This window comes from Harpia harpyja, chromosome 8 (genome assembly GCF_026419915.1).
Source record: "Harpia harpyja isolate bHarHar1 chromosome 8, bHarHar1 primary haplotype, whole genome shotgun sequence".
NCBI lineage: Eukaryota > Metazoa > Chordata > Aves > Accipitriformes > Accipitridae > Harpia > Harpia harpyja.
The window spans coordinates 7,994,957-8,007,265 of record NC_068947.1 but is presented as its reverse complement, the minus strand read 5'-3'; the positions used below and the strand labels follow the sequence as shown (position 1 = coordinate 8,007,265).

General features: G+C 43.6%; 1 protein-coding gene across 1 annotated transcript in view; it reads right to left on the bottom strand.

Annotated features, from left to right (window-relative positions):
* The window catches only part of PRRG1 (proline rich and Gla domain 1), a 32,235-nt gene extending 32,086 nt beyond the window's left edge, over positions 1-149 (bottom strand). Inside the window, exon 1 of the mRNA XM_052794669.1 lies at positions 31-149. The gene's annotated coding sequence lies outside the window, so the exon portion shown is untranslated. The remainder of the gene's footprint in view (positions 1-30) is intronic.
* Between the last annotated feature and the right edge of the window lie 12,160 nt (positions 150-12,309).

Here is a 12,309-nt window from a genome sequence, read left to right as displayed (position 1 = left end):
CTCAATACCCTGAAAAAAATCAGATCCTACCTGGACCAGATTTGGTCTCCATAGTTTTATCTTTCATTCTTCATGTGGAATGGGAGGATGATTATTTTCTTGCCTTAGGAAAGTTTTGTCAATTAAGGGGGGGATTTGTCGAGTACTAAGATATTAAGGTGATAAGCACAGTAGAAGACACAAGGAAATTTAGAATTCCCTAGTCAAAGCAGAATTTGAACACAGATTTGAGTCATGCTCAGGAAATAAGTCTTGATGTCACACAACCAAAATAATGAGGTTAAGACCAAAATCCTTCATCTCTTTAATACCTTGAGTATAACAGGATTTTTTACGCAACAAACAATATGTTATTGCTCAATAGAAAACTGTAGTTCAATCTAGATGTACGAACAGGCTGAATTAAAGCTAACTAAAAAACTTCAGTTCTCCTTTTCTTCATTTGTGAGTGCTTCTGGAAATGACCACATTAGTATAGTTACTCTAACTGTGTGTAACTATCCACTTCTAACAAAAGAAAAATGATGCCACCACATTATAATCTCAACATCTGTGCGTTACAACGAGATGCAATGCTTTGCCGTTTGAGCTAATACATTAGCTGGATGCAAATTTCTGGATGAACTTGCCTGAGAAAGGGATAATCCGTGTTTTGCCTGGGGGTGGCTGAACAGATGAGTAACAAGCCTCACTCCTGTCTCCATGCAGTACTCTCACACAGAAACTCCCCATCCCCTCTTCTCTGGCTTCTACTCTCCCGCCCCTGGTCCAGCAAGAACTACTCTTGCAAACTCACGCTTACTGGATGTCTGCGCAGACTGCTAGTCACCTCTCGCACTTGTAAACCTCCCCCACAACTACTTTATCAATGGCACTCCCTCTGTTCAACACAAGGCCCAGAATGCACAACATTGCAGTTGCATAATCCCTTTACACGGGTAAGTGCGTGCCTATGTGTATACATACACATACGTACATAAAAACCCCAGTGCTTTTACATACTTACTTATTCATTTATATACAAAAAAATAAACTCTTTCCCTCCCCATCACACACCTTTCCTTGAGCTAGCATGAGCATACCTATGGCAGTGCAGAGAACCAGACATGAGTACTAACTAGGTTAATGAGAAAAAATGTTTAAAAGGTTAGTGTGAATCTGTGGGTAATGCTCCATGCCACTCTGCCCCACTGCTGTATAAACAATGGTGCCAGCATGAGGAGAAGATGGCACAGAAGGTGGCAACGAGCAGCACAACTAGTTGGTTTTTTTTTTTTCAGTGACAGCATCAGCCTATAGTAATAATAAATTTAAGGTGTTGATTTCAATCTAGAACACCAACATCTGCATAACTGTCCCTCTTCTCTCCCCAGACTTATCTATGACAACTGGGTTATGAAAACTTGAGATTCTTTCAAGTGTCTTCACTTAGTTACAGTCGTCTTCCCTTTACTCACTGGCTCCACTCCTCTCTGTTTTGTTCCCAAGGAACCTAGCCACTGCTCGCTCTTTCACCCCTCAGTCAATGCAAGATTCAACTGTGATGACATTGAGGCTCCCTGTGCTCCTCCTGTTTCCTGTGGGTATGAATAAATGGCTCCCTTGCCAGTGTTAGGCCTAGGAGAGGTCCATCAGACCCCTGCAGAAGCAGGCTCACAGGCGCAATACACCTACCCACACTCAGCATCTTAAGGCTTCAGCTCCAGTGACTGTCCTGGCTACTGCAGATCTAATACAGATGGAGTCTTTGGGTGACCCTTCCAAAGCGAAAAAAGTTTTACCGGGAACATGAAAGCTTCAGATGGCTGCGGTTTTATTTTGTGGTTTTGTTCTGGTGGTGGTGGTTTTTAAAACTTCAGAGAAAAATTTATTAGCTGCCTATTTTGGAGACAGCCATCAACCTCCTTCAAAAACAGAAAGTCGGCAGGATTTTTCCTTTGTTAAGTCCAGCCAAAACATTTTCTTCCCTGGCTTAACTGGAAATGGCACAAACCCCTCGAGGGAACTTTTCCGGGCGGCTCCGCCAGCAGCCGCCGGAGCCCGGCGAGGGGAGGAGGGCGGCCGGCTGCGTTTCAACCCCTTCTCCCCTCGGAGGGCCTCCCCGCCGGGCGCACCCCCACGCGAGACCCCCGCCCCACGCACACCCGCCGGGCAGCGCCCCGCCCGCTCACCCCCTCCCCTTCCCGGGCACTCCACGCGGGTCCCTGCCCGCCCTGGGGTGGGGGCAGCGCTGGTGCCTATGGCTGGCCCCGTAGCTAGGCGAGGGGGCACCGCTGGCCAGCCCCGCTTCTCCCCCTGCGGCGCGGCTGCCCGCTCCCGGGACACCCCGGCCCGGCCAGCTCTCCGCCACCGGCCGCGCTGCGCCCCACAGCCCAGCCCACGGGACGGGACGGGACGGGACGGGACGGGAGCCCCCGCGGCAGCGAGGCGCCGACTTCCCTCGCTGCTGCTGCTCCGTACTCACCGCTGCCGCCCGAGGCGAAGATCCGCCGGGAGACCGATATGCGGGCGGCGGAGGTGGCCGAGTGCTGCCGGCCCCGCGCTGCCGCCGCCGCCCCCCAACTCTCCGGTACGTGCCCGGCGGAGCAGGCGACGCCGCCGCGCATGCGCCGCGGGCGGTTCCCCGTAGCGGCCGCCAGGGGCCGCGAGCGGAGGGCGGCCGTGAGGCGGGGCGAGCCTGAGGGGGCGCGAGCCTGAGGGGCCGCCCGTCCCGCCGCCGCCGCCGCGGCTGCCCGTTCCCCTGCCGCGGCTGCCGCTCTCCTGCGCCCTGCCTGCGGCCCAGAACCCTCTTCCGAGCGGGGCTGGGGGGGTCAGCCGCCCCGGAGGGCGGGCTCCGGCTCCCTCCCCTGCGCAGCGGTGACCCCTTCCGCCGCCCGCCTTGGGGACTTTCTCTCGCCCGGGGCCCAACAGACCCCGTTAACGGTCGGAAACGCGGGCGCGGCGGCAGTTACCTCACCGCTGCCCCAGGCCTTTCCAGTCCTAACGTTTGTGTCAGTTTGTCCGTATAGGTACACGCAGCCTTTTCTCGTGGTAGGGGAGTCGTTCCCCCCGCCCCCCCCCCCCCCCCAGCAGTTTTGCCCTTTGATGGAGAGCTAAAAGTGACACAAAAACTTACAATTTTCCCTTTCGTCGTGTCCCCAAGGGTGGCTGCATGGGACAGCGGGTCTTGTTTCCAGGAGGTCTGGGCCTTTGGGTGCGCTCAGATCTCACCCCCCTGGTAGATGCGTTTCAGGAACCCTAAAACCCTAAAGTTCCACATTAAAAATTAAGGGTAGGTTGGGTTTTTTGCGCTGCCCAGACTTGGTGCTAACTAACTTTTGGTCCTTCATCTGAAGCTGAAAGGTTTGTTTAGTACTTTTGTTTTCGCCTCTATGACTTTTAATGGATGCATACGGAAAGAGGATAAAGCTGCTCAGAAAATTCACAGCGAGTGAATAATCCCTACCTGACTTCAAAGGTGCTGTTGTTCAGTGGTGCAGTGGCCTGCTTATAAATGACTTAGGAACGATTCACAAAAATAACAGCTTGGCATGCCAGAAGAGAGATTGAGGTCTAAATGGTGTGGAGCGTAAAATGCCATTTATTCCATGAAAATGGAAGTGAAGCTCCCTATAAATATGCAGTGTCTTTTGAAGTTTACGTTGCTGCTGCCTTCATATTCAATGCTCTGTGGCTGCAGTTTTTAGTGGATTACTATGCTGTATACCAGTACTTTTTAACTTTAATTTTATATTAATAGACAACTGATAATGAGCAGAAAAACAAATGAGGTAATAGTACAGTCAGACATGTTTAGAGAACAGAAAGATGAGACAGAGTTTGCAATAGTTCAGACATGTCTCAGCTTCTTTAATGGATCTTGACCTATAATTAAAAGTTAATGGTTTCATATATGTCAACTGAGACCTGACACTAAGACCATCAGGATTTAAACAAAAGAAATCACATTAATATGTCTGACAGTACTTTGACAGAATTATCTAGAAATTCAAATCCCTTGAATCGATGGGAGACAAAACACCTCTGCCCTTTGAAAGTTTGCTGAGGCCCTGACAACAAATGGTCATCAGTAAGTCCCATATAAATTTCATATGTAGCTGAATCAATCAGGGTCACAATCTAGTTTAAAGAGAAGGAAAATGATAAGGTAGTTGATAATCATTAATATTAGTATCATATGTAATATACCTTTCCTAGTTCACAGTTTTCTCAGTTTCTGAGTCTAGTACCCTCCATTGGTGTTTTGCATGAGCTCTTCTAAACAAAACAGACTTCACCCCATAGAGGACAGTCTTCCCAGTGTTGTTGAACTGATAGTCAAAACTACTCTGCAGAATTAATTCCAGTTGGATATTAAAAAGTATTTCAATAAAGCCCTCTTATCCATTCATTCATGTCTGTGAAGGACAAAATCTGCATCAAAAAAAGAATGGTTCAACTAAACAAAATTTAATATTGTCTACATAATTAGATTTTCATTTATTTGTTTAAAGCATTGATTTTTATAAACTCAAGACTATAGGTCAAAAAACAAAGCTGGGAGGAGGGAAGGGGCTTTGAAAACTATAAAATTGTATTATGTTCTCTATAATACAACACCATGAGCAGTGTAACACTTACTCTTATGGTTGAAAGGCTGAGAAGGCAGAGACACACTGCACAAGTAAACACTGTGTATAGAGAGGAAAAAAAGAATGTCCCAAAAAATTTTCATGTTTCATTTTGTATTACATTTGTCACAGTAAGATGTATATTTAGTGAACATGTATTCTTATATGCTTATGATAGTTTTTGACATTTTCCACATGGAAAAGTTGTTGTAAACCCATTTGGTCTCTTGATAATTATCACCTTTGTAAGTGATATACACTTTCAGCCATCTGCGGAGACAAAAGAGGTTATTCCTGAGTCGTTTCTAAACTCCAGCAATCCCTGGTTGCAAAAACTACCTCGGGGTATGAGCAATTTTCATAAATTACAACAATCACCAGGCATTTGAGTTTGTCCTGAACACTAACCTACACTGATATGGTTTCATTACTGGAAGAACATAAAATTGTTTTGAAGTTACTCTAAGTTGTTTCAGTTGCCCCTTGTCTGCAGCCAAAGTAGTAAAATGTTTGCCAAGAGAACAGACATGTTAAGGACTGCCCATGTGGCATGACAAAAACCATATGATTTTCAAATGCTGAGAGTCTGAGGTTTCAAGGAATTTTTAAGTTTTGCCGATAGCAATTCAAAACTGAAGATCAAAATATGAAATTATATATGCAGTATTCACAGACTTTTAGCTCAATTTCTCTTTTCCAAAAGAAAAGTTTCCTTTTTTGCATCCAGTAACAGTTGCATCAGTGAGAAAAACACTATTATTGCTTATGTTGATAATACTTTTTAGGACTGGAAAAGCATCTTCAGTGCTATGAAGAAGGAATTCGGAGAAGACTCAAATACATTTAGAACAAAAGGTACATTTTAAATTATGGTGTTGTAATTGCTTTTGAAATACAGATAACTATATTCTATTTACGGTTTGGTCTGAATCATCAGAACGTCTTTTTTGAGTTGTAGACACATAATTCACTAATCTAATGATTTATTTATTTTCTGAAATGAAACTGTATTTTGTAATTTAATATACAGATACTGAGTAGTTTTAAACATAATAAAAATAAAAATAAAAGACAAGGCATTTTATGAGTCAGCTGCAACTTTAAAAATATTTTACTAAGTAAATGATGGGAAAGGTAAAAATTTTAGAAACTGTCTGTATCTTAGACTAGAATATTCTCCAGAATTATGGCCTCAAGTTTCTACTAAAATAATACCGCTTGAAATTTCCATGGCATGAACAAAAAATAGTGGCAAGCTTCATTAGGTTGCTTGAGAGAGTAAGGTGCCTTCCTCGGGATGGTCTTATCTGACCTTTTGCATTTACTTGTAGGTGATTGGGACCAATTTTCATGTAAAAGGCTGAATCTTTCTTCCTGCCTGCCACAGCCTGATGCAGGTACTGTTGATGCTATCGTCCCTGCTGGTAAGTGAGAGTGGGAATATCTAGTGGCTCATTCTGGCCCTCTCACAAGACAGCAGCAGCAGAGGCAGTCCACTCTCCTCATCTCAGTCTCTTCTGTTCTACTATGTGAGGCAGCAGCTGTTGTATGTCCTCCTTCCTGTCCTTGCCCCGTAGTTGGCTGTAATCTGGAAATTGTCTGGCAAATTGCTGTTGTCAGAGAGAATGAAAGGCGGAAAGCAACTGCTTGTGCAGAGGTATGTGGTGTGTGGCTGCAGCATTTGGAGTTTAGGACGTGTGTATGTCTGAGTCACGAAACTTGGATTTGGCTCCTAATCCCAATGCTGCCAAGGTTGGCCCATTCTGAATCTAGGGCTTAACATTTTCTTCAGTGTCTTGACACCTGATTCTAATGCCATGATGCCTAATGACAAAACACTTTTCAGGGGCCCCCATTCTTTGTTATTCCCATCAACTAAGGCATCAGTCTGATTTCTTCCAAATACATAGCAGGCAAAATGGCAAACTGTGGTCCTTCTCAATGATGAGGTTAGAGGTGAGAGCTCCAGTGTCCACACACCCCCCTGAAACTTGTTTGTGGCAAACGGCCCAGCTCTTCCATGCACCTCTAACATCACCCCCTTAGCATCTTGCAGACCTCTGGAAGTCTCGAAACAGGAGATGTGCACTATGTGAAGAAAAGAGGAGGAGAAGTCAAAGGCATGTGTGTAGGCAAGGCCTGAGAAAGAGCACCAGAGAGTTTTTAGCAGAAAGAAAAGGAACCTGTTGCCACTACCTCCTGAAATATCTGTGGGAAGGGGCTGTTCAGCAACTTGTGTGGAAGCTCAGATTCATTAGGAGGCAGGTGAATGTGAAAGTACAGCAAAAGTAGGGTTCTTGTAGTGGAAAGCTGTTTGAAATGTAGAAGACTGCAAAATAAGGAAAAATAGATTTGGCAAATCTGTATCAAATGCAGCTAATCAGGATAGGCAAAAAGAGACAAGAAACCTGACTCAGAAACTCTGTTGTGGAGAAAGGAGAAGCTTTGATGATTGTTAAATTCATCTTTAAGGAACGAAGGAAACAATCTCCCTGCAGTTTGGCTGGACAATGGAGACAGGCACGCACCATTGTAAGTTGGGTCTCCAAGAGTTGTGAATTTGCATCTGCCTGCCTTTGGAAGGCAGGAAGTTTTTCTGTAATAATTTACAAATGCTTGCCACATCCTGTTTGAATACATAGCATTTGACCATATCTGTTTAACTTAATAGCAAGTGGTTGGGAAATAATAACCAGGAAAGGCAATAGATGAAAAATTTCTTTATAAGGGCTAGGAGGCAATATTTAACTTAATAATTGGGCAGTACTTTCTTCCTTGATTCCAGACACATTGCAGAGTTTGTTTGTGAAGGCTTAGAGCCAAGAGCTCAAAAGGGCAATGAAAAAGTTAAAAAAGACTCTGTGAACAGAGGACATGAAATGTCACAGCCATGTTGGAAGAGAGCAAACTGTCATTGAGCCTTGCTGAAAGGAGTGGAGGCATAAAAGTAGACCAATCCTTAAGTAGAACTCATTGGGGAATCTTACAGTTATGTAGACTTTCTCCTCAGAAAGGAATCAATTTTTAAGGATATAGTTTAATAAAATTTAAAATGGGAGAGGTATCTTGGTTCCAAGGTGGGATTTCCAGACAGAAAGAGACTCATTAGTATGAGTAATAGATTTGCTGTTTAGATACTTTACTCGGATTTTTGAAAACAAATTCAAATCTCTGCTCTTCTACTTCCCATACATGAGGTGGGGAAACATTTGGGTCCTGCTTCTTGGAGATGTCTCACTTTATATAAGTAATTAAGTATTCACTGGAACAGCAGTAGTAAACCCACCTGAAGGTCCTAACTTCCTCTTAAGCTGAATGACAGTTTTCATGAAAAAGTCTTAAACCTCAGTTTCTCCCTGACTTTTGTTGTGGAATGTAAATAATTTTGAAATTTTATGTCGTATCTGCTTTCATCTCTAAGAGTAAACAGTCATTTGTTTTTAAAAAGATTGTCATAGGCTTGTAAGCCCAGGGTACCTTTAGAAGGCCCACTCCTAAATCCTGAAGAAAAGAGGTACAAAAGTGAGAATACAGCCAGACCATTCTGGGATGAAATAATGATCATTATCGTGCAGCCCAGGAGCAGGACAAGGAGTGGGAGAAACAAGAATTCCAGCTGAAGGGAGATGGAAGTCCAAAACCTATCTCAGTAAAAGAACTGACAGGACTTAAAAAAATGGAAGGAAGCAGAGCTGTAGCTAGCACAATATCTGTGATACTGTACTGTTTTCTAGAAAAATATGGTATAGTATATACCCTAAATTTAGGCACAGTGTACACATATAAAGGACGTGTGCCTTACAAAGTCTGCCTTTTTTATGTGTATAATATGATACAAGTAAAGATACTTTTAAATACAGAACTTCCTTGAAACAAGAAAAGGGGAAATACATAAAGTATCATTTACTGCTAAGAATAGTGCAGGTTTATTATGGGTTCTGTCTTTCAAACTCACATATTAAGTTTTCCTGTTTATGCTGTGCATTGTGTTTGCACAGCTAAATTGTACCTTGCACTAAAGCATTTCCCTGGATGTCACACTTTCACATAAATGTAACTGGTTTATTATCTCTTTGTCATCAAACAAAGCAAGCAAAGGTAAAACCGAGAGGTTTCTGAATTGCTGTGTCAGACACAGATCCAGTATCCTCATTACTCAACATTTCCTGCTCGGTGACTTTTCCTCATCTCCTGACAAATGACAAATTTCAGCACTGAAAGGGCTAGTCTGATAACAAGAAAACAACACAGACTTTCCCTTCTCCTTTTATCCTTTGGTCTTGTTTTGCCATCTCATTTTGAAACTTTTGAGGGCACAAAGAAGCAATAATCGCTGCGGGGAATTGTACAGTATTTTCCAGTGTATTTAGCCATTTCTCCCCTCCAGTCCCTCTGCCTTGAGATCCTGGACTGGAGCAGAATTCCTCTTAGCCATGTAGGGCTAGATTAGCTTCTCTTTAGGGCTCATTAAAGTTGCCTCTTAATCAGGCAGGGGAGTTGGTCTGTAATGACAGCATTGATAAGTGATGTTCCCCAGGAGCTGAGTGTGTTGCCTTGTAATGACCCTTAACCCTGCTTCTGCACTGAAGCATTGCCTCGCAAAATCTTCAGATCAGCAGACAGGCTTCACTAAGCAGTTGCTTGCTGCATTGTTTGAATTTATACCACATTAATGAATTATACACTCTTGGGCTATTTTCAAGTGTGTTTAAATATCGCTGTGTAATACATTAACTCGATTCAAATATTTTAGATTTTTTTATAATCCGTTATTATTCCAGCACAGCGACATTGGAATGTTTAGTGTTCTGACTGACTGACCACTCACATCTAAATGGCTTTGTGCTTTCAGAAATTAATTTATGATTTGCTACACTCCCTTCCCAAACACTGACAGGATTTGATGTGTGTTCCAGTTGTATTGTGAATTGTTTAGAAAGCACAATTTTGCATCTGTAAGGGTACTCACCTGAATTGCTGTAGACCACACAAGTGTGCTATTGATCAAAGCCAAATATTACAAAATAATTGCAAGTGTATTTCTATTCAATAACAGGCAGTAAGGAGAGCAGGCTGTGTGTAAATCCTATACCATTGCTTTTATAATGTATATTTTAGTTTGACTGGTGGCCTCCATGTGACCTATGAAAGTGCCATAATTATTTTTCTGATCCTGAGTATCCTATATCTCATAATTCCTTCTGTGGTGTTGAAACAAATAAAGGGGAAAAGAAAAATAAACAAATAAAGGGAAGTATAGGAAAACAAATCGGGTGCTTTAGCTGTGCAGTTCTTCCCAATACATTAGCAACCACAACCCCCCCAGCATTGTATGATATAAGTCTGCAAGTTAAGATAGTGGTAAACCTTGGAACTGAAGATTATGTGCCTAGATCCCTACTGTGGCAACAAAATAAGCAACTTTCTAATCAGGGCTGCTGCATAGCTTTGTTTTTCATTGGATAAGGATGTCAGAACATTCAGACTAACATCCTGGAAGAAAAACAAATAGCTGGTGAAATAATACCATTCTTAAGAGTCTGACAACTGTTAGGAGAATTCCAGTTCCTATATTTGTGGAAATAAGTATTTTGGATTCACACTGCTAGTCTCTACCCTGTGAGTTTGGATTACATTTCCATACTGTTAAGAAGAGAGGGAGAACAGGAAATAGATGACTGAATTTTCATTTTATAACACCATACAAAGCTTTTAAAAGTCCATTTGATATAAAAAATAAATAAGCAACTATGTTTAACAGGGCCGTTCTAGCAATCTCAGCATCCCTGTAACATCACAAGCAACTCAGATTTCTTTTCTGTGGTTTATAGTGTCTCTCCAGAACATCTAAACAAAATTGCATCCTTGCAATGCATTTTTTTCTTAAACTCTGTTATGCTGTTTGTAATATATATTTGATACACACATTTAGCAACAAGGCAAGCATACAAAAAGAGCAAATATCCCAAGTATAAAATCCAACATAAATTTAAATGACTGGAAATTGACTTATTTAGCACTTTGTTACTTCAGGCTGTCAGAATTCCACTGACATGATCTTATAAGATGCAGCACTGTGTGCCTTCTGATTGTTAACAAAAGCCTAAGGAGAATTATATTTACTCTGTACAGTCCTCCAAGTATGTAAGTCTTGAATTCACCCACGACACAATGGTGGCAAAATCCTCTGTTGTGCTATAGTTCTGCTAAATGAGAGACCTTATTAGATGACTCCACTTCTTTCCTGGGCAGAATAGGTCTCTTGGGATGAGTGACTGATTGATAGACCAGATGGGTGTCTTGCCATTCAGAGGGACCTTGACAGGCTAGAGGGATGGGCCAACACAAGTCTCATGATGTCGAACAAAGGGAAGTGACAAGTCCTGCCCCTGAGGAGGAATAACGCCGTACAACCAACCTGCTGGAAAGCATTTTGGCAGAAAAGGACCTGGGAGTCCTGGTGAACGCCAAGCTGACCATGCCATGTGCCGTGTGCCCTTGCGGAAAAGGCGGCCAACAGCATCCTCATCCACATTAGGCAGAGCGTCACCAGCAGGTGACAGAGGGAGGTGATCCTTCCCCTCAGCTCGACCCTGGTGACACCCATCTGGAGTGCTGGGTCCAGCTCTATTCTCCACAGTATGAGGGAGACGTGAACTTATTGGAGAGAGTCCAGTGAAGACCAAGAAGATGGTGAGGGACTGGAGCATCTGTCATATGTGGAGAGATTGAGAGAGCTGGGATCGCTCAGCCTGGAGTAGGGAATGCTCAGGGGAATCTTATCTATGTGTACAAATATCTGATGGGATGTTTATCCCATAGAAGATGAAGCCAGGCTCTTCTTAGTGGTGCCCAGTGACAGGACAAGAGGCAACGGCACAAACTGAAATACAGAAAATTCCATTTAAATATAAGAGAAAATGTTTTTTATGGTGAGGGTTGTCTAACACTGGCGCAGGCTGCCCAGAGAGGCTGTAGAGTCCATCCTTGGAGATACTCAAAACCTGACGGGGCATGGCCTTGAGCAACCTGCTCTGAGTAGAGGTTTGGACTAGAGGATCTCCAGTGGCACCTTCATGCCTCAGCTGGTTTGTGCTTCTCTCTCCAGACCAGAACTCCATGTAAATGAGAGTTTTGCAGGGGCAAAGACTATAGCAGTGGATCTGAAACATAGGACTGGGCCAGGTCTTGTGTTTTGAACCAAATTGTACATGTTTTGATTAAAAGAGAAGAGAGAGATATGAGGAACTCCGTACATGTAGAACAGGTCTACCTGCAACACAAGGGTGGTGGCCTGATTTACAATACCAGGATGCAGCAAGCAAATGCCACCAGGTGAGGACCAGGGAGCAGTGGGTAGCAGGGGGGATAGAAAACACCCCCAGAGGCCTTCTGGAGCAGGGTAGAAGCCACCGATGAGGCTTCCTGATGCTCGTCCTTGCCTCCCCATGGCTTTCTCTACCACCATCATCTCAGAGCCGGCCCCCGCTCCCAGTGCAGGTGCTGCAGGGCACTGGGGCACTCCAGGCCCTGACATCTCAATTTTGCCCACACTGGATTCACTCTCCAGTTTAAATCAGCAATTTTTTTCACAGCTATCTATGGCTAACCTGACTGATTAGTTGAAAAGGAGCGATGTTAGAAACAATGTGACTGTTAGCATTGGGAAAGACAGCAAGCAGAGGACCCCCTGCTGAAG